This window comes from Tachyglossus aculeatus, chromosome X3 (assembly GCF_015852505.1).
Source record: "Tachyglossus aculeatus isolate mTacAcu1 chromosome X3, mTacAcu1.pri, whole genome shotgun sequence".
Lineage (NCBI taxonomy): Eukaryota > Metazoa > Chordata > Mammalia > Monotremata > Tachyglossidae > Tachyglossus > Tachyglossus aculeatus.
The window spans coordinates 6,858,218-6,879,341 of record NC_052099.1 but is presented as its reverse complement, the minus strand read 5'-3'; positions in this window follow the sequence as shown (position 1 = coordinate 6,879,341).

Sequence of the window (21,124 nt, the reverse complement as noted above, 5' to 3'; positions counted from 1 at the left end):
TAAAATCAACATTAAAAATAGTCTCTGTTCCGAAATTTGGACTTATCTGTATTTTACAGGACCTTAATCAATCTATCTGGCTCTGAGAATCGAACCACTGCCTCAAATTCAGGGCAGAGATTATGTCTACTAACTTTATTAGTTAGTAGCACTTAGTACAGGCCTCTGCATACAGTAAGTGTTCTATAAATACTATTGATTGAATCTAAGCTTGTCAGTGCCAGGGAGCATGTGTTTTGCTTCTGTTGTTAAGTGCTCAGAACAGTGCCCTGCACTTGATAAGTGCTCAGTAAATACCATTGCTTAAAAAAAAACCCTCATATGATGTGAGAGTTCAGAGAGGCAATGTAAAAATATATGGGACTTGTCCCACTTTCATTAAACATTTTAAAGGTAGCATAAAGGAGGTGAAGCTCTGGATGATGGCCAAGACATTACACTCTGGAAAAGATTTTCCAAAGCTATACTTCGCATGTGTGCCTGTGCTAAAATGAAAAGGGAAAAATTTTATCCCCGACTTCCCTGAAGAATTTCTTCGTATTTCTAAATTGTACTTTCCTACCCTTCAGTGCTTATTTTTTCAATTCTGCAAACTACATTAGCCATGTAGGCTACTTATGGCTATTTCAAGCCCCATTATGACTAGGAGGGGACAGCTGTCTATACAAACAGTTCTGGCTGAACCTAAATTATTTTTATAAGAGATGTTCCTCATCTTTGTCACACTGTATTGCCTTTTGGGCAAAATGGTATCTTTGTCTAACACTCAGTGCCTCCTAATTCCAAAATGGGCATATAAGTGAGAAATTTCACTTCATTTCAGAGGAAGAATGTAGCAATTAAATATCCCTGGTACTCAGGTCAAAGTAGGAGGTGGGTTTCTCAAAATATAAATTGGGGAGAGGACAGGGATGTGAGAAGTGTTGGCAAAGTTATTTTTCTGTGCCACCATAGGGATGAAAAAACACACACAAAAAACGTTATTTTCTAACCATTCCATGCTTAATTGAGGTTTGGGGCACTACAGAAATAAAAAAAAGTGAAATAAAGATCTATCTTTCCACTGGAGTCCAGAGAATCTATTAGATTGTAAGCTCCTTGGGGGCAGAAATATGTCTTCTCTTTAGCATATATCCCAATTATTGATTGAGAGGGCAAGCTCAGTAAGCACTAGTTGATTAACTGACCGTTCACCACTAGCTCTGAATAGTAGATTAGCAAAGGTACAGTAATGTTTCCTAAGATTGATCAGTAAAGATACTATGAACCCGGAACTGCAAACTTCTCCCTGCTATAAAACACTGGAGTTTATTCGGTGCAATTTAGGATATGGATTTGTTATTTGGGGAAAGGCCCCAGGAATGCTCGAGCTGCTGGGATGGCACCAACTGCACTGAAATTTACAAATGACATCCTACTCCACTAATGAGTTCACTTAGCATCCAAGTGAGACATTTACTGGCCAAAGTAAAAGCAGAGAATCAGGTCAGGGCATTACTCTGACCATGAGCATCAGTACTAGGACTTAAATTGTGGGAAAGACTTTACAACCAATAGTTGGTCAGAAGGGTACATAGCATGACAGTATATAGCCATCAGTTTTCAAAGATCACACTACTGACACTAAGATCACACATGCAAGGGTTGTTGGAAAGACCTACATGAACGTCTGGCCCACCTTGTTTTCTCATAAATGCAGTTACTTGCTAAACCAATGGGTTTGTCCCTGTTTTCAAACTTGCCTCTTTGTACTCAGTTCTTCATGAAGCTTTTGCTCAAAGAAAGCCACTTCTCTCCCAATCACTGCCTGCAAGCTTGCTTTGCCTGTCACAGTCTACTGCTATTTTGCATGGTGTAAGTCTGTTTCACCAAGTCTCTCACTGGTTTTCTCTGGCCCTCTCCAGGATTGTCTGCGTCCCCTTTCAAGTGTCCATTTAGCAACTGCTTAGACATCCTGCGTCCCAACCCATGGAACCGTGTATCTGTGAGCATCACTTTGTCGTTGGTGGTCTGACAGCATGCCAGGACCTCACTGTTGGTAATCTTGTTCCGCCATTTGATGCTGAGAATCGTTCAAAGGTGGTCCTCGTGGAACTGCTCCAGAAGCTGGTTTTGGCTTCTGTAGTAGGTCCTGGACTCAGCCATATCAAAAGTTGGATACCACAAACTCTTTATAGACCTTCAATTTTCTTTGGCGTTTGATACCCTGCTGTTGCCCCACACTTCTTGGCAGACTGCCAAAGGCAACCCTGGGCCTTCATGCTTCTGTTTTCTACCTCTTTGCTTATCTGTGCAACATTGGATTTAGTAGACACTAAAGGATATGTTAAAGAATATATACTGTCCCTATCCTGGCTGAGTTTACAATCAAATGAAACAAGACATAGAATGAGCATGGACACAAGACAAACGTACTATCAGCATAAAAATCAATGCAGATATAATAATGATAGAAATTAGATGAAGAGGAAGTTTGAGTTGGGGAATGGGCAGATTTAATCATCATCAGTGGTATTTATTGAGCACTTACAGTGTGCAGAGCACTGTACTAAGCCCTTGGGAGAGTACAATTGGGAGAGTACAAGTGTTGTCATTGACTCATCTCTCTCATTCTACCCGCAGACTCAACATGTCACCAAATCCTGTAGGTTCAACCTTCATGACATCACTAAACTCTGCCCTTTCCTGTCCATCCAAACTGCTACTATGCCGATCCAAGCACCTGTTCTATCCCACCTTGATCACTGCACCGGCCTTCTTGCCGAGGTCCTTGCCTCCTGCCTTTCCCCACTCCGGTCTGTACGTCACTCTGCTGCCCAGATCATTTTTCTACAAAACCATTCAGTCTGTGTATCCCCACTCTTCACAAACCTCCAGTTCACCTCCACATCAAATAGAAACCCCTTACCACCAGGTTTAAAGCACTCAATCACATTGCCCTCCTTCAACCTTATCTCCATGATTTGATTTTACAACTCAGCCTACACACTTGTTTCCTCTAACGCAAACCTATTCACCGTACCTTGATCTCGTCTGTCTCGCTGCCGACCCCTCACCCACATCCTGCCTCTGGCCTGGAACAGCCTCCCTCTTCACGTCTGACAGAACATGTCTGCCTCCCACCCCCTTCAAAGCCTTGCTGAAAGCACATCTCCTCCAAGATGTCTTCCCCGACTAAGCCCTCATTTCCTCTTCTCCCACTGCCTTCTGTCACCTTTTGCATTTGGATTTGCCCCCTCAGTCAGGCAGCACTTAGGCATTCAATCGTATATTACATATTTACTATTTTATTTATTTTATTTTGTTAATATGTTTTGTTTTGTTGTCTGTCTCCCCCTTCTAAACTGTGAGCCTACTGTTGGGTAGGGACCGTCTCTATATGTTGCCAACTTGTACTTCCCAAGCGCTTAGTACAGTGCTCTGCACACAGTAAGCGCTCAATAAATACGATTGAATGAGTGAATGAATACAATACAACAAAGTTGGTAGACACGTTCCCTGTCCACAATGAGCTTACATAGTGGAGAGCAGCTGGAAGAGGGGAATCTTGGTCTACAGATTAGAAAACAGATGGGAAATCGTAGGGTAAGAGGGAGCACAGAATAGGGCTCAAGGAGTCAGGTTTCCCTGGAAAAAAGAATGGGAACAGGAGGGACAGGAGATGACAGTACATAGGTTGGGTGGGTCCATCTGGTGGACAGATTTAAAGGCAACAGTCAGAGTGACGAGGAGCAATTAAGGCACTGCAAGTAGCTAAAGTAACATGGTCATAGCATCTAATTTAGATGATTTTAGCTGCAGTGTGCAGCATGAGACAGGCTAGGAATACTAGACCTGATATTTCTTTGATGTGTACTTAATGAGAAGGGTTAGCAAATACATCTTCAACTGATTTGGAGGACAGAGATCTGGACCTTGAAAAAAAAAAAAAGCTTTAAAGCCCTGTGATTGAAAAGAGGAATGAAGAAAACCATTATGCTCCCCCCAATCCTCCAAACCTATGTACTAAAGGAAAATTCCCAGACTGTTCAAACATCAAGGTTGACTCTGGGACTCATTTGTTTTGGGCTCCCGTAGTGCTTTATCAAAGTATTAGTGAAATTTATCATCTACAGTCCATATAACTTCTAAAGGGAATATATAACATTTTAATTAAAGGATTTGCCTAAACCTGGTTAGTTATACTGACCAGTATCATAGCTCTCTACGGACAATACTTAGTGGAATTTTAACATATGGTGCATATATTCGAGGAAGGGTTATCGTGATTTTTCATGTAAAGATTGTATATGACTGGACAGCTGTTAATGATTGCTGGGTAAAGTCAGCAAATTGCATTTGAAGAATCAGTATCATAGGAATAAACATTACTCAGTGTGGCTCAGTGGAAAGAGCACGGGCTTTGGATTCAGAGGTCAGGGGTTCAAATCCCGGCTCCACCAATTCTCAGCTGTGTGACTTTGGGCAAGTCACTTAACTTCTCTGTGCCTCAGTTACCTCATCTGTAAAATGGCGATTAAAACTGTGAGCCCCCCGTGGGACAATCTGATCACCTTGTAACCTCCCCAGTGCTTAGAGCAGTGCTTTGCACATAGTGAGTGCTTAACAAATACCATCATTATTATCATTATTATTAAAACATACATCACAAGCATCATGAGGGACTTGGGCATTACATTGTTTTAATAATACTGGGAGAAGAGATTGGCATTCTTTGGTGAATGTGATGCAACCTGAATCAGGTTGAGCTGTCTGCCCCACGACATAAAACTGATGCTACCATATGAAGGATCAATTGAAGAATTGTCAGGTCTGAGGTTTCTTTCTTACTTTTTCCTCTTTCTCCTTTGATTACACAAATAAGAAACTTCCTACCAATATCAGCATAGCTAATTTGGACAGATACCTTTCTCAGATCATGCTCCATTATTATGTGGTGGTCAGATAGATTGACATGGGTCCCTTCGAGATTTATGGCTTAAGAAGGATCTATCTTCAAAGAATAGAATGCTGAAAACTTCTGAAGAAACCAGAAGCAAGAAGTCACGAGGTCCTTAAGTGGACATTAGTATGTAAGATCAGAACCCCGATACAGAGAATTTCAAATAGAGTGAGGCAAGCTCATTTCAAGAACTCCACTAATGAACATTCATAGCATTGGATTACTTTTCAGAATTCCGCATGGGTCAAGCATTCCACATGAAAAGCGGAATGCAAACTTGAACTAATGATCTAGATAATTTAGGTAGAGGAAATCATATTCATCTGAAATTTGCAGAAAGATGAAGCAAAACAATTTATTTTGGGGGAGGAACCTGAATCATTGCAATTATTGCTTCAGTTTTCCAAATCATGTGCTAGTGTAGAATAGTATAGAGGTGAGTATTTCTGGAATGCAAGCGCTATCTAAATGAAGGACATTATCAGGTTCAGACCACATATTTACAGCTGACAGGGAAAATTCCAGGCCCCTGACTTCTCAGGAGTTGGACGGCATCACTACCGGGCAGGCTTCTGGCATTACCAGTCTATTGGGAAGGAGCATGGCCCAGTGGGAAGAGCATGGAACTGGGATTCAGGGGACTTCTAATCCTGGCTTCAGTACTCACCTGCTCTGTGACCTTGGGAAAGTCACTTCAATTTTCTGTGTTTCAGTTTCTTCAACTATAAATGCTACCTCCATTCTAGAAAATTAAGTGTAATCTTTAGGCAACTAGGGAAATACCCAAAAGTCCAACTTTGGGTATTGTTATGGAAACTGCTACTCAACATAGCCATTTCTACCAGAAAACACTCTTCCATTATCACTAGTAAGATGTTTGAGCCATCATAGGCCCTTGGCTACTTTTATCAGGCACAATTGGGTCACACCATATTCTCTCGAGATCAAATTTTTGAGGAATCCAGTATGGTAAACAGCTAAATGTGAATTATTTGGAATTTAGTCTTCCAAGGGGCAAAGAAAAAACTTACATTGTATGACTGTGTGAAGTGTAGCAATGGCAGATTAGGAGAAGAAAAGAAAAAGTATTGCAAATCTAACCCTGTCGGTACAGAAAACCAAAATGTTGGCTTTAGTCAGCGCTTTCAACAAGTAGTAATTTAGCCAAATACAAATGATTCTAATTGCCTCTATTTTCCACTTTGCTAGCCTATGCCAATGTAATTTATATGTAGAAAGGTATGGAAACACTGGTCATAAAGCTTTGGATATTGCATGAAAAGGATCCAGAGCCAAATGCAAAAAAAAAAAAATGCATTTCCTCCACTTTCTAGATCAAAAGAATAAAGTCCTAGTTCGTATTTTCCCGAGGTAGAGTGTCTGTAACACTAGGCAATACACAAATTCAAAAATAACAAGAAGTAACACTTTCATGCAAAACAAAAATCAGTAGAGCATCAAGGTCTCCCTGGGAATGTTGAAAAAGAATAAACAAAACTCAAACCATAATTACAGTATTTGCAGGAGTTTCCAGGAACAGCTGCAATAACTTAAATCCTTTTGGAACCTTTCCTTTTCTCCTAAGAACTACAGAAACATTTAAAAATTACATACATGCTGAAGGAAATAGCCCTTTGGCTTCCATTATATATCTATCTTTTACCACTTGCCACAAGGGGATCACTGTACAAATGAAACTTATTTTCAGTCTTTTAATCAGTCATACCTGAAATAATAAGTAATTTCAATAACAGCCACTGTGGGGCATAGAACTGCTCGCATACACTTAGGGGTGATGTTACTGAGGAGAACAATCCATTCATGAGTACCTTAATAGCACCCAATCACCAACCATGAGAAATGGGAGCTGATCATCATCATCATCAATTGTATTTATTGAGCACTTACTGTGTGCAGAGCACTGTACTAAGCGCTTGGGAAGTACAAGTTGGCAACACATAGAGACAGTCCCTACCCACCAGTGGGCTCACAGTCTAAAAAGCTAAGCTGATCACTTAGCTCTTCTCAGTGTCTCTTTAACAGCACACACAGAACTCTCTGTTCCGTGTTTTTCTGTTCTCAGAGCATCCTCCATCCTCATTTAAGTAACATTTGACCTTAGCTGTGATGACTTGTTTAGAATATATGCAATCATCAAGAACTTGCTGATGAGAATTGTCCTCTAATTTTCTATTTAGGGTGTTTTCTGGCAGGGGGTGAGGAGGGAAGGAGGGTCTTTCTATCTCTTTTCCTAATGTAAATAACTCCCATGGCCCATGGTGTGTTTACAGAAAGGCATCCCCATGCTCTCAGTGGGTTTTTCCCCCCCTTCCATGGTAAGAGGGGATTTTTCAGTACTCTTATTACAAGTGTATCTTCTCAAATTCCCCCCTTAAACTTCCACCGCCATCCCATAACTTGCACTCCAGAGACAAGGGAATCATGCCTTGTTTCCAGAGGGTTAGTTCCTGAGAGCTGAGAGTTTCTATTTTTCCCTCCCTGTCCTACCTTACTGTAGTGTGTTCCCAGTGACATGAATCCCTCACACACTTCGTTCATACAGAGTCTAGAGTTGTTATTAGCTATACCATAACAACAGGTCACCGAAAGGAGGTTTAGCTTCAGCAAAATATATACACAGGATCTAATTAGCCTTCTGGTTTCAGCATAGAATTTACTCACAAACAGCAGCTCTTGTTAAACAATAGAATATCAACCAAAATCCTCCTTCAATTTTTTTTTTAAAGCTAGAAATTTTTTATGGTATTTGAAGTTCTTCCTGTGTGTCAGGCACTGTTCTAAGCATTGGGGTAGACACAAAGTAATCAAGTTGGACACAGTCCCTGCCCCATATTGGGCTTACAGCTTTAATCCCTATTTTACAGATGAGGTAACTGAGATACAGAGAAATTAAGTGACTTGCCCAAGGTCACACAGCAGAAAAGGAGCAGAGCCAGGATTAAAACCCAGGTCTTTCTGAATCCCAGATTCATCCTCCATCTACTAGTCCATGTTCCTTCTCAGAAAGGAGTTACTTACTTTCCTTCCAGGTCCTCTCCCCACATAAAACAGGCTTGGAGATTTTTCTTAACTTGCAGACATCCTGGTTCTAGTTCTCACTCTCCTTAAATCAAGAATCATATGTATTAAGAATTTATTCTGTGCAGAGCACTATACTAAGCAAATGGGGAAATTGGCAAGCACATTCCCTACCCACACCAACTATGGTAAAATGGCTTTGCTTCTCCAACTAGCTAGGCCTCTCCATCTACTTCTTAATTTCTTGCTGACTGACTTCGTTCCAGGTGATACCTCAGATTAGTGACTGACTCCTTATGTTAATGAGTTTTCCTTTAAGTGGGAGAAACAAGAGCAAATGGGTGACTTTCTATCTCCTGTATCTGAGATAGCTATAGATTGACCATTGCAATAACTTCCAGAGCCACCTATGGAAGAGCATAGCTACTCCAAAATAATGGGAAAATCATGACATTTTAAAACTTTTACACTGTTCAGATTTGCACACAGCATCACCCTTATTTGTTTGAAGAAAAAAATGAGAATAGACTTGGGTTTTTTTACTGTGATAATAGAAACAGCCCCATTTTCAGCCCCAAAATATCTGCAACTATAACTTTATTGTGGCAAATTAGCCAGAAACGGTGGAAATCTATTAGACTCAAGTCCCTTAGGGAGGTTTTTTGTTGGGTTTTTTTTGTTTTTTTGGTTTTTGTTTTTGTTTTAGGCAATTGTCTCAGAGTGTAGTTCCCAATTGACCTGAGAGTCTACCTGATTGATAACTGGAGCCCGGAAGTGCTGAATCTTAAGCTATTATTTGCTAGGTGTTGCAAGGCTCTGACATTTAGATTTGGCCTCCTGCTGCTGCTGAGCCTATTTAGGAACAGGAGAAGCCATTTTTTCCCTTCTGAGGAAGAAGCTATTTGTTTCCTCTCTGGGGAAAAATTTTCCTTGCAATATGATAGTTTAGTTCCTGTGTGTGTTAGTCAACAGTAAGCAAATGCTCTGGTGGTAAACCAAGCAATTCTCTCTGGGACCCTGATTTTTCCCTACATCATGATGATGATGATAGTCAGCGTGGCTTAGGGAGTCAGAGGTCGTGTGTTTTAATCCCAGCTCTGCCACTTGTCAGCTCTGTGACTTTGGGCAAGTCACTTTACTTCTCTGTGCCTCAGGTCCCTCATCTGTAAAATGGGGATGAAGACTGTGAGCCCCACGTGGGACAACCTTAATACTGTGTATCTCCCCCAGCGCTTAGAACAGTGCTTGGCACATAGTAAGCACTTAACAAATACTACTACTACTATTATTATTATTATTATTATTATGGAGTTTCCCATCAAAATTCACATATATCCTCAGTCCAACTACAAAGACTTCGGGACTGCTTTAAGGAAGTGATTCTGGGGCTAGAGGTTTGCAGGGTGCCACTTGCACTCTCCTTAAAATATAGCATTATCAATTTGAAAGGGAACTTTGGAACTTTGTTTTCACAGAACCTCTAGGACAATCATGAGGTAAGGGGACAGAGCTGAGTAGCAAGTTGGAAAAGTCTGAAATGCAACTTGCTAATGACAAGTAAACCCTAATGCCTGGGACCCCTGGACAGGCTTAGAGATGTAGCTGGTAGTACCTGATCAATCCTTTGTACAGTAGAAGTGCTCTGCAAAAGTTCATTTGATGATGGAGATTAGGTTTGCCCTGCATAGATTCAGTTTCTCCAGTGTATACTTTCATCCAGAAATGTACCTGTCATTGGCAGGCTGAATGACAAATTATTCAATGCACAGTTAGGGACACATTTCAGTCTTACAACATATCAAAAAACAAATTCAATCCAATGAATGGAAACTTCAGAAAGATCAGGAGATGAAAGCAGATTTGAACACAGTGACGGGCTCAGAGAGGAGCAAACATGGGAGTGTGGGATCAGTGGACCGTGAATTGGACTGTTCTGATTTGATAATAGTTGAATTGGTGATTCAGTGCTTGGGTTTTTGTTGCTTAATTGTAGGTGATTTGTTATGATTTGTTATAGACTCGTGATAGTCTGTGCAACTTAAATGCAGCACTTTGTCTTAAGTATCTGGCCTTACAGTCATTAAACACAACCATTACGTTCAATTTTAATTTAGTTCATGGTGAGTGAGGATTAGAAAGGATTGCCATCAAAATAGTATATATCAGGGGTTGGCAATTGTTTTTTTCAGAAAAACCAAACAAAATGAAACCTTTAAGCTGTTGGAGCTCAATGAGCCATACAATTTATGGGCCTTTTGGACAAGGACTGTATGTACAAATTCTGTTGTATTCTCCCAAGCATTTAGGACAGTCATCGGCACGCTGTAAGTGCTCAATAAATACCACTGATTGACTGATTACAGTCTCTGGTGTGCCATACTAGGCCCCTGTGTGCATGATGGGAGAGTGGTCTCATTCCCCATCCAGATTGGCAGGCCCACATCACTTACACCACTGCGTACACTGGGTGGACTGGTGGCACACCTAGGGGGAGCTGGTCATGAGCATCTTAAAATCACCCTGTCAGCCAGTGAGGAATAGAGCTGCCATTTTGGATTCACCTCATCCCATTTCTGGCTCAAAAGGACTGGAGGGCCCAGCTATCTCCTGTTTAGCTATTTTGTTGTGCAGACAAAGCTAATGGCAATGCCCTCATGATGTCAAGTCAAGCCGTCTATGATCGAGAGCCACATTTGATTCTAAGGAGAGCCATATATGCCTCTCAAGCCATAGGTTCCTTACCCTGGTAAACATTCATGTCACTGATGCATTTATCCAAGTATACACCCATAGTGTAGAGAGATATATACAGTCACAGAAAGAAAATCTTGTTACTGGTTGGCATACATATTTGGGCACAGGCTTCAGGGTTCTAGTTCAGAGGCAATGCTTTCATATTGAACAAAAACATACATCTCTATTTTTGCACAGATTTTAGAGAATAAATAGAAAAAAGTGAATACTATTATTCAAATTTTGCTATTTGGCTGTTTGGAAGAAGACGTATCTTCATTACTTATTACACCATAAATTTAGTAGACAGGTTGTATTAGGCTCGGAAAGCTGAATACAGTAAATTACATAGTGTCAGTTGCCACTGTATGGAAGACTGATATAAGTACTCAGAGAAAAGTATGCTTTATTTTCAGATGCTTACATAGCTTAGCAACCAAATGAAGTATGTGGAGGGAAATCAGCATAGAAATCTCAATTTCTAGAAGACGGTGAAATCTGGCTCATCTTTTTATCATTGCCCAGCAGGTAAGCAAACAGCAAACACTGGACTGATGTTGGTGGCATTAGAGCCCATTAAAATGAAGGGGAAAACTGTTCACCAAGGGAGCAACCCCATCAGAAAACAACAGTAGAATTTTAAAACTCAGGCTAAGGAGAGCTCAAGTACCACAGTTTCTAGGTAGGTTTCTTGAAAGTTCAGCTCTATTGCTGGATGATAAGAGCAGAGAAGGAGCAGATGCTTTTTGATGCACCAGGACTGGCAAGAAATCAACTTATAAGTTCCATGTTGGTAATGTGGCAAAGTTCTATGTACATTATAGATTAGGATTTTCTTATGGCTATCTCATGCATTAAGTATTCCTATGAAAATATGGAAGACATCTGTCTGTTTTGCATTACTAAAACATTGAAGTGATTGTTTTCTGCTCACAGAATAGTATAGTTGCAAATGAGAGCTGCATAGCCTCTCAGATAGAACGCTAAAACCAGAATCCTATTCTTATTTCTGACACCTCCCACCATGAATACAGTGGTATTCTTGATCAGATGAGATAATAAGAATTGGAGCTACCAAAGATATAAATTAAATTAAAAATAGATGAATAAAAACAAATCACTGAGTGTTCAGGAGGTGGTAGAGTTAATGAGAGGGTGCAGTTTGGAACAGGTGTCTTTTTTTAGGTGGGCTTTCAAGACTAATCAATCAATTCATCAGTCATATTTATTGAGTGCTTACAATATGTACAACATAACAGTTGGTAGACACATTCCCTGCCCACAAGGAGCTTACAGTCTAGAGAGGGAAGATTGGTTTAGGAGAGAAGATGAGAAGTTCAATTTTTGAAACACTGATTTTAATGTGCCAGAAGCTCATTCAGGAGAAAGGAGAAATAGATTGAAAAAACTGGTGATAGGACAACAATCAATCAAGCGATAGTATTTATTGAGCACTTAATATGTGCAGAGCACTGCACTATGCTCTTGGGAGAGTACGATGGATGGAGAGGTAGATTTGGAAGCCTGTTGAATAGAGATGTACCTTAAATCATGTGAGTGGATAAACATTCTCCATCAGCTTTTTTCTTACCAATCAAACAATAGTATTTCTTCTTCTATATCAATGGTATTTATTGAGCAACTACTGTGTGTGGAGTACTGTACTAAGTGCTTGGGAGAGTACAATGCAACAGAATTAGTAGACACACTCCCTTCCACAAGGAGCCCCAATTTGCACTCTTGACTTCTTATTGGGTCTTGCTCTTGGCTTTCATATCTGCCCACTCACTCATGTCCTTCCCCCTGATGGAACTCTCTCCCCACTCTTCCTCTTTTAATTTGGCTAGACCACAGCCCTCCCCAGTTTTCAAAGCCCCTCTGAAAACTCATCTCCTATCAGAGGCATTCCCCAGTCAGTTTGTACATTCTGTCACCCCAATAGCCAACCCTTGTATTTGTGTATGTACACCCATTCTCAATTAATCGATCATATTTACTGAGCAGTTACTATGGTCAGAGCAATGTACTTAAAGCTTGTTGTAAGCAGAGAATGTGTCCATTTATTGTTATATTGTACTCTCCCAAGTGCTTAGTACAGTGTTCTACACACAGTAAGTGCTCAATAAATACAATTGACTAAGCTCTGGGAAGAGTACAATATAACAGAGTTGATAGACACATCCCCTGCCCACAATCTCAGCACTTTTATGTACTGATCTATGTACTCCACTGATTTATTCATTTAGTCATATTTCTTTACTCTTGCAATAACTGACTAGTATTTTTGTTCTTCCTCCTAATCCCACTATATGTAAATAATTTGTGTCTGCCTGTCTTTCCCATTTAATTACATGCTCCCTGAGGGAAAGGATCATGTAGTTTTACTTCTACTGTACTTCCCTAGTGAAGCAGCGTGGCTCAGTGGGAAGAGCACAGACGTGGGAGTCAGAGGTCATGGGTTCTAATCCCGGCTCCAGCTGTGTGGTTTTGGGCATGTCACTTAACTTCTCTGTGCCTCAATTACCTCATCTGGAAAATGGGGATGAAGACTGTGAGCCCCATGTGGGACAACCTGATTACCTTGTATCACTCCCAGCGCTTAGAACAGTACTTGGCACATAACACTTAACACTTACCACTTAACAAATACCAAAATTATTATCATTATTTCCTATGCACTTAGCACATTGCTCTACATGCAGTAGCTGCTCAGTCAAATCTAATTATGGAAGAGGAGAGGAGAGTGAGAAGAGCAAAGAACCCAAAACTGAGCCTTTAGGGGTGCCTACACTTACAGGGAGAGGGGGAGGATAAAGAGCCAGAAAAGGAAATTGATGAGCCAGCCTATCAACTGGTTTAACCAAACAATATTGAGGCACTAGAGTTGTGACAAAATTCCACAGGGAAATATCCTCCCAACCTGATAATCTGTGACAGCATTAAACTGTAACTAGAAGGAAAATAGAAAATTGATCTCCTAATGAGGTGACTGGTAAAACCACTAGCTGACACTGTCAAATTCTGAGAGGGCAGTGAAGGTGAAGGATGAAGATAACTGAGTTTTCATATCCTAACACCTAATTAACTGATGGCTTTCTCTCACTGCCCTCATATATACATTTCTTCATTGTTTCTTCATCTTGATATTATAACTATTTTTTAATTCGATTGACTGACTCTCAAGAGGGAGGGGATGCTTTTTACTCAATAGAAACATTCAGAGGAGCCTGAAATCATGGGTGGGGAGGGTGAATTGGCTGGGTAGATGAAGAAGGGCCAAGAAGAGATGAGGCAGAGACAAAAACAGGGCAATGGGAGTGTTGTCAGGATAGGAACAGTCAGCAAACCTTACAAAATATATCAGAATTGAATGAAAACTGAGCGACAAATGTAAACACTTTTGGCTCCTATGATCCACTGAACTGATACAAATAGCTATCCTATTTTGGAGTGCTCCACTGTGCCCTAACCAAAGTTGGGTTGTTTCTCCAGTACATTGGCAAAGGTAGTGTTTCAAGCTGGAATAATTGGCCTGTTTGGCTCCAGAGATGAAGCGTTGACTCTGCTTCATTACCAACTGAATGGATCAGTGCCTGAGCAATTTCATGCAGTGCGAACTATGCTTTCTCTCATACCCCTGTGCATCGTTGTTGCCATTTCCCAAGGTAACTCACTTGTGCCTCCCATGAGTATGTTGTTTTGCAGGGGCAGATCTGCATGACTTGCTGAATGACACCCTTAGTGGGGTGTGAACAGCTGGCCTGGAACCCCCTTGAATAGTCAACTCCAGGGTGGCGATAGTTTATTGTTATAAAACGTGAGAATTTACACAACATAAGGGAATACGATTTCAGTGAATGGCTTTTCACAGGCACCTATGTTCTCTCCTAGTATAATGGAAGGACTGTTAGATAACATCTTGCTCAGGATTACAAACAAGATCTGGTGCTCGTGAAATTGAATTTTACACCTGAGTTGATACTTTCTTTAAGACATTGCCCTAGATCCTTACAGCACTCTTAAGGACACCACACAAAAAAATAAGCAGATATCTAATGGCCTGGGATCTCAGTATTTTTAAAAAATATGCCACCGATAAAAGAAAAATACTTGCATTTCATACCCGTAATAAGTACCTAGCTGAAACGTGACTAGCATTTGGCTATAATTATTATTTGTCAAGAATCACAGTCCAATAATAGCCATTTAGAATTTACCGACTGCATGGATTAGTTTGGGAAGGTTGAAATGCAGCTTTGATTCTCATTTCAAATCACTGTTGGTTTATCCAAGAGTTAGTGAGCTCACTGTTTTCACCAAAACTGCAAGTCGACTTACATTTCTAAATTGTCAGGGCTTAGAATAAATCCCAAACCCAGCTGATGAGAAAAGATGCCCCCACCTGCCACCCAATACACTCAACTGGAAAAATCAGTAAGCACAAAAACTGCTTTATTCTCATTCTTGTGACAGGCAAGGTTGATAAAGAAAAAAATAAAGACTCATTTGACTTCATGGGAAAGAGGGAGTTTTAGTCTCTGCACAGTTCCATGCCCACGAGAATACATTCAATGGAGGGCAATGTGCATTAAAAATCACACAGTTCTCAGGTATAATGAATATATTGGTTCTGTGTGCTTGAATTTCTTCATTAGAGATATCTGAATTACAAAGGAATTTGAGGAAGAAAGAACAGAAGAGCCTATCGGGGCCAGATTCAGGAAGGTTGTAGCCTTTTTCACCTGCTGCTCTACACAAATTACATTAAGTTGGAATCTAAAAAAGGCAACTGGGAGAAGCAGCGAGATCTAGTGGAAAGAGTCCAGCCTTGGGTGTTAGAGGACCTGGGTTTTAATCCCAGCTCCACCATTTGTCTGCTGTATGACCTTGGATAAGTCATTTCACTTCTCTGTTCCTCAGTTACCTTACCTGTAAAATGGGGATTAAGACTATAAACCCTATTTGGGACAGGGAGTATGTCCAACCTGATTATTTTGTATCTACCCCAGTGCTTAGTACAGTGCCTGGCACATAGTAAGCACTTAACAAATACTGAAAAAAAACCCCATGACGCAGTTTCCCTAGGCATCCTGTCCTCACAGTCTGAATCAGAATGCTGAGTCAGATGAAAGAGCTGGTCTTCACTGCCAAGGAGACACTGCTAAGAGTGAATCCACAAGTGTGTGTTATTTAATCAACCAATGGCATTTATTGGCGGGTGAATATCCAACTCTCTTATGCTTCAGGTCACTCACTAATCTTACCAATCACACTGATACATGTGGCTAAAATCTTTCTGTGATCGTGGCCTTCATGGAACCTGAGGGGAACAATAGAAATGCCTTTATGCAATTTTTGCCACTTATAAGTGTGGATGGCTATGCGAATATAGCCATCCACACTTAAAAATAGCAAAAGTGAAGTGTCATTGTGATTCCTTTAAGTACTTAGAAAGCATGTTATCACTGTAACTCCTAGGCAGAAAGGACCAGTCAAAGATGGAAAGGATATTGGATGAAAGAGGAAGGCGGGAAAACCGGGAAGATATCTATACCATTCCCTTAACTATGAATGAGTTTCAAGAGGAAAGGGAAAGTTTTGGCCAAAGTGTGCGAGATTCACCGTATCCAAAATGTTAGATGAATGTTAGGGGGAAGCATTCAACAATCCAAACTGCAGCTGGGGTCACCCAATCCCTATCGTGGGTATTCACAGATAACTACACGCTTTCTGTTTCCAAAGTGAGTTAAAAATACATCTATTCTAGAAAAGACTTTGGCATTTGAAGCAGTCCCCTTGGCTCTATTTTTTATTATGTGAACATCTTATAATGTTTCATCTTGGCAGAAGGCTTTGGGGAAAAAATAATAATATGAAATTGGAAAAAAAACACAAAGCAAGATGAAGCTAATGAAATGGCATCAGAAATAAAGTACTATCTTGGCACTCAAACAAGCTACATTGTGTGCAGAACAGAGGATGTAGCTAAAACTGTGTCAGGGAGAGGTTATACATAAATGATGCATTGAATAGCGAGCCTGGAATTATTTGGAATTGGAGTGCATTTTCTTTATCTCTCTTTTTTTTTCAGGCCAGCTGTTGTCTGTACTGTGAAACAGTGAGTGGGAATCAGCATTAACAACAATGTCCTTTATTATTTAATTGATCAAGAATTGGGGGTTGGGTGGGGAGGGATAAAGAAAGACATTTCAGAAGGCGAATAGGAGAGGAGTCCTTTGATGATTTTTTTTTTTAGTCTTCAAATGAATTCTGTGTTCGTAATAAAGAGGCTTGTATGGATCTGAAGAATTCAAATAAGCTTAAAAAATGAGAATATTTCCACACCTCTTGAAGCAGATTTTTATGGCTTCTCCCAATACCAACAATGAATAGCATACTTTGCACACTGAGGGCCTTCCATAAATATTTGTTAATGAGGACAGACCTCACTAAACTCCCAACCTAAGTGTCCCAGGACAAAACTGGTTCAAATACAAGCAGTTGGTTTGGTCCTCACTATCCCCTGAAGTAAGGCTCAAATTACTTTTAGAGGAGAGGTCAGGTCAAAGTTATGGATTCTGAGGGCTATTTTTAATGTTCACCTAAAATAAAGCTTCCTTGGAAATAAAGACCTTGTGCGAATGTGTGTATGGGGACTAGATAGGTTGGCATTTATTTTCTCTCAACAGTTGGAATGAAAACCTAATCTGATGAACAAGCGCCAGGGGCCTTGAGTACAAAGCATCTCCCAGGGTAGGCCACAACTGATTGAATCAAGGTGAAGAAAATTCACTCAAGAGCACTCCCTTTTCTTTTCTATTTCTCAACATGCTTAGCCCATGCACTGAACCCTGAAGGAATTTTCTTCTCCAGATCGTAAGTATGAGAATTCTGCACACCAGTCTCCAGTTAAAAAATGAACTGCTATCTTTACCCTTAAAAAAATATTTCTGTGTGTGACAGAGGTAAAGGATTAATGGAATTGTTTTCCAAGAAACCAGAAGCGTGACCACTAAATTATTATGCAACCAGGCCACTATGCCAGACCCCCCTTTTAAGCCATGGAAACAACATTTATAAATCACTCTGTCTCTGGGTATGGGTGTGTGTCCCCTTAATAACTTTTGATTCCATAAGCCAATTTCAATCAAATCAGACAGAGGAATAGAGAGGTCAGAGCCTGGTAAGGCCCTACACATTTTCACGCTATAGGTGTGGGTAGAGGGAAAATATAGCCTCGTGGGAAAATACACCTTATTTGTGGAGGCTGTCCAATACGTAAGTCATAAAAGTGGATGCAAAATTTTAGAAAACCAGATTCTTTTTAACTCGATGCATACAAAACTCAGAATCCTAGAGGTTTTTTAAAAGCATGCAGATGGTACTGTTTACTTGAAGCATTCCTATCTCGAAATGGGGGAGAATGCAATGCTTCGACTGGGACAGGCACTGAGACAGTAAAGTGGGAGGGGCTTATGCAGTAACATTGTACGTATATACGTATATATCTATAATTCTATTTATTTATATTGATGCCTGCTTACTTGTTTTGATGTCTGTCCTCCCCCTTCTAGACTGTAAGACTGGTGTAGGCAGAGATTGTCTCTCTTTATTGCTGAATTGTGCTTTCCAAGCATTTAGTACAGTGCTCTGCACACATTAAGCGCTCAATAAATAACGACTGAATCAATGAATGAATGAATGGAGGCACCATAAGCATATTGTTGTACTCAGGTGAGACTGGAGGGGAGAACCACAGAGATCAGTTTGCCACGATGGTGGAGAGGATGGACCAAAGCAGACAAGACCCAGAGTGGGGGCAGAGATGGACCAATTCATACTCAAAGAGCTGTGGTGAGAGTTTCCCAAAAGGCAATGAAATATGGGCAGAGCAACTGAACAGTGTTGGACACATAGTAAGCACTTGACAAGTACCAAAAAAAAAGTGTGAGGATTCATGGGCTCTAAACTAATTTCCCTAAAATACTTGGAGGATGCAAGTCATTATCAGTGCCTCCCTCGTATTAATAGTTGTGAACTTTTCCAGATTTGGTTTGAGTCACTTCTCTGACATTTAAGAAATCTAATTGACAAAGCAACCTCATACTTTCTGTACACTTTCTCTTATCAGGCATCATTGGACTGTAACGAATCAGTAGTGCATATAGCTAACGTATCTACTTAAGGAAAATAACATTTGCTGGCAGTAGTTCTCCTGATTACCTCCTGAGCTTCCTTTGATTAATCCATCATCACTACCAACCAATAATCTTTTATTGCATTACTGATGCTCCACAATTTAAATCCATCAAATTATTCCACTCATTTGATTATTAAATGAAGTACTAACAAACATTGAAATTGAATTTTAGCAAAATCCTCAAGACGTTTTTCAAGGCAACTGATATGAGAAACTTCTTAGTGGAGAAAAATTCTTAGTGGGGAAATTGAACACTATGGATCTATTAAGTGGGTTTAAAAATGTAAATATGGGGAAACTTCAGGCAAAGATCCTCTTAAAATCTTTCATATTTTGTTTGGAATTTGGAGAACCAATTTTCATATCCGATCACTCAAAATTCTGGCCAACTTCTATACCAGGATGATTGTAACGGAGTCAATATAGGAATAGTATACATTAATCAAGCAACCAATCAATGGTATTTATTGAGCATTTACTGTGTGCAGAGCACTGTACTAAGCACTTGGGAGAGTATAATATAACAGAGTTGTAGAACCAGCATGGCCTAGTGGAAAGAGTCCAGGCCTGGGAGTCAGAGGACTTGCGTTCTAATACCGCCTCTGACACGTGCCTGCTGTGTAACTTTGGGCGAGTCACCTAATTTCTCTGTGCCTCAGTTTCCTCACCTGTAAAATGAAGAGTCGATACTTGTTCAGGATTAGAACCCAGGTTCTCTGACTCCTAGGCCCATGCTCTTTCCACTAGGCCACACTGCTTCCCAATTGTATGACTGTTTATTTTGGTTATTCTATCTGTAAATATTTTTAAGCGTGGTAGTGTAAGCTTATTGTGCATAAGTAACATGATTTGTACTTTCATTCATTCAATCGTATTTATTGAGTGCTTACTGTGTGCAGAGCACTGTACTAAGCGCTTGGGAAGTACAAGTTGGCAACATATTGAGACGGTCCCTACCCAACAGCGGGCTCACAGCCTAGAAGACTACTTCTGCTGTCATCCCCCAAGCTCTTAGAACAGCACTTTGCACCCTTTGGGAGCTCAATAAATAGCGTTACTATGAATAACACCACTCTCATTTCCTACAGCAAAAGTCAGCAATTAAGCCATAACCAGAACACACTCAGTGAAGTTGGCAGAGATAAAGTAACCTGTTCAGGGTTAATTTTTCAGTAACATGAAACTCAAATGCTCAAAGACAGAGAAAATGAATTAGAATGCATGCCTTGATATATGGCCGTAATGAGATCAGCATTAGGATTTCCACTCCCTCATGCTAGTGAGAAGGTTAAAAGGTTAGATTATGGTTCTTATAATTGTCACCTTAATATTTATATAGGCTTTGCATATACTGCGACTGCTATATACAATCATCTTCTTTAGTTATTCTTCACTTTTTATGATTCTTATGCCATTTAGGGTATGACCAATGTAATCCAAAAAGGAACCTCCCCACCTCCTCCTCCTTCTTATTCTTCAGTATCTAATGTGAAGAGGACTCTGACTTGGGTAACTCACTGTAATTAGGGTTCGATAAATCACTTCTACTGGGAAGACACTGGGTTCCATTTGGGGCAGGTGAATATACCACAGAAGATGTCCAATCCTTGTCTAGGTCAGAGCAAGAAAGCAAATGCCTGTACTAGAGAAGGCCAGGGGAGGGTGAAGAATTTCAACAGTCTCCCTACACTTGGCTGTTTAGAGCTTCCCAGCTCTGATCTCTGGGATTACTTTTGTCAAGTGATCTTTTTTTCCTCCTCCCCCAGTCTAGGAATCAGAAGTCAAAATTTCAGGGAACTTTTTAAAAGCATTAGCTTTTAAATCATCAGCATCTGCATTGCCTGATAATACAGCCCTACAAATGTGGGTGACAGCAAGAGTTGCATCTTCCTCAGCGCTGTCCTTCAACCAATCAGTGGTATTTATTATTTACTTTTTGTGCAGAGGACTGTACTAAGTGCTTCGGAGAGTACAATAGAATAGAGTTGGTAGGCACGTTCCCTGCCCACAAGGAATTGACAGTCTACAGTCTAGTCCTTACCCACAGTACGTGGAGGGGTCAGCTTGCCACCACAAAATCACTAAATTTTTGAAATCTAGATCATGCTAACTCTCAGTACTGAGAGCATGTCTATATCTTAAGTCTCATACCAGTTCCTTCAGGATCTTCATGCGGCTGTGACCACTATTTAGATATGCATGCTTCTATT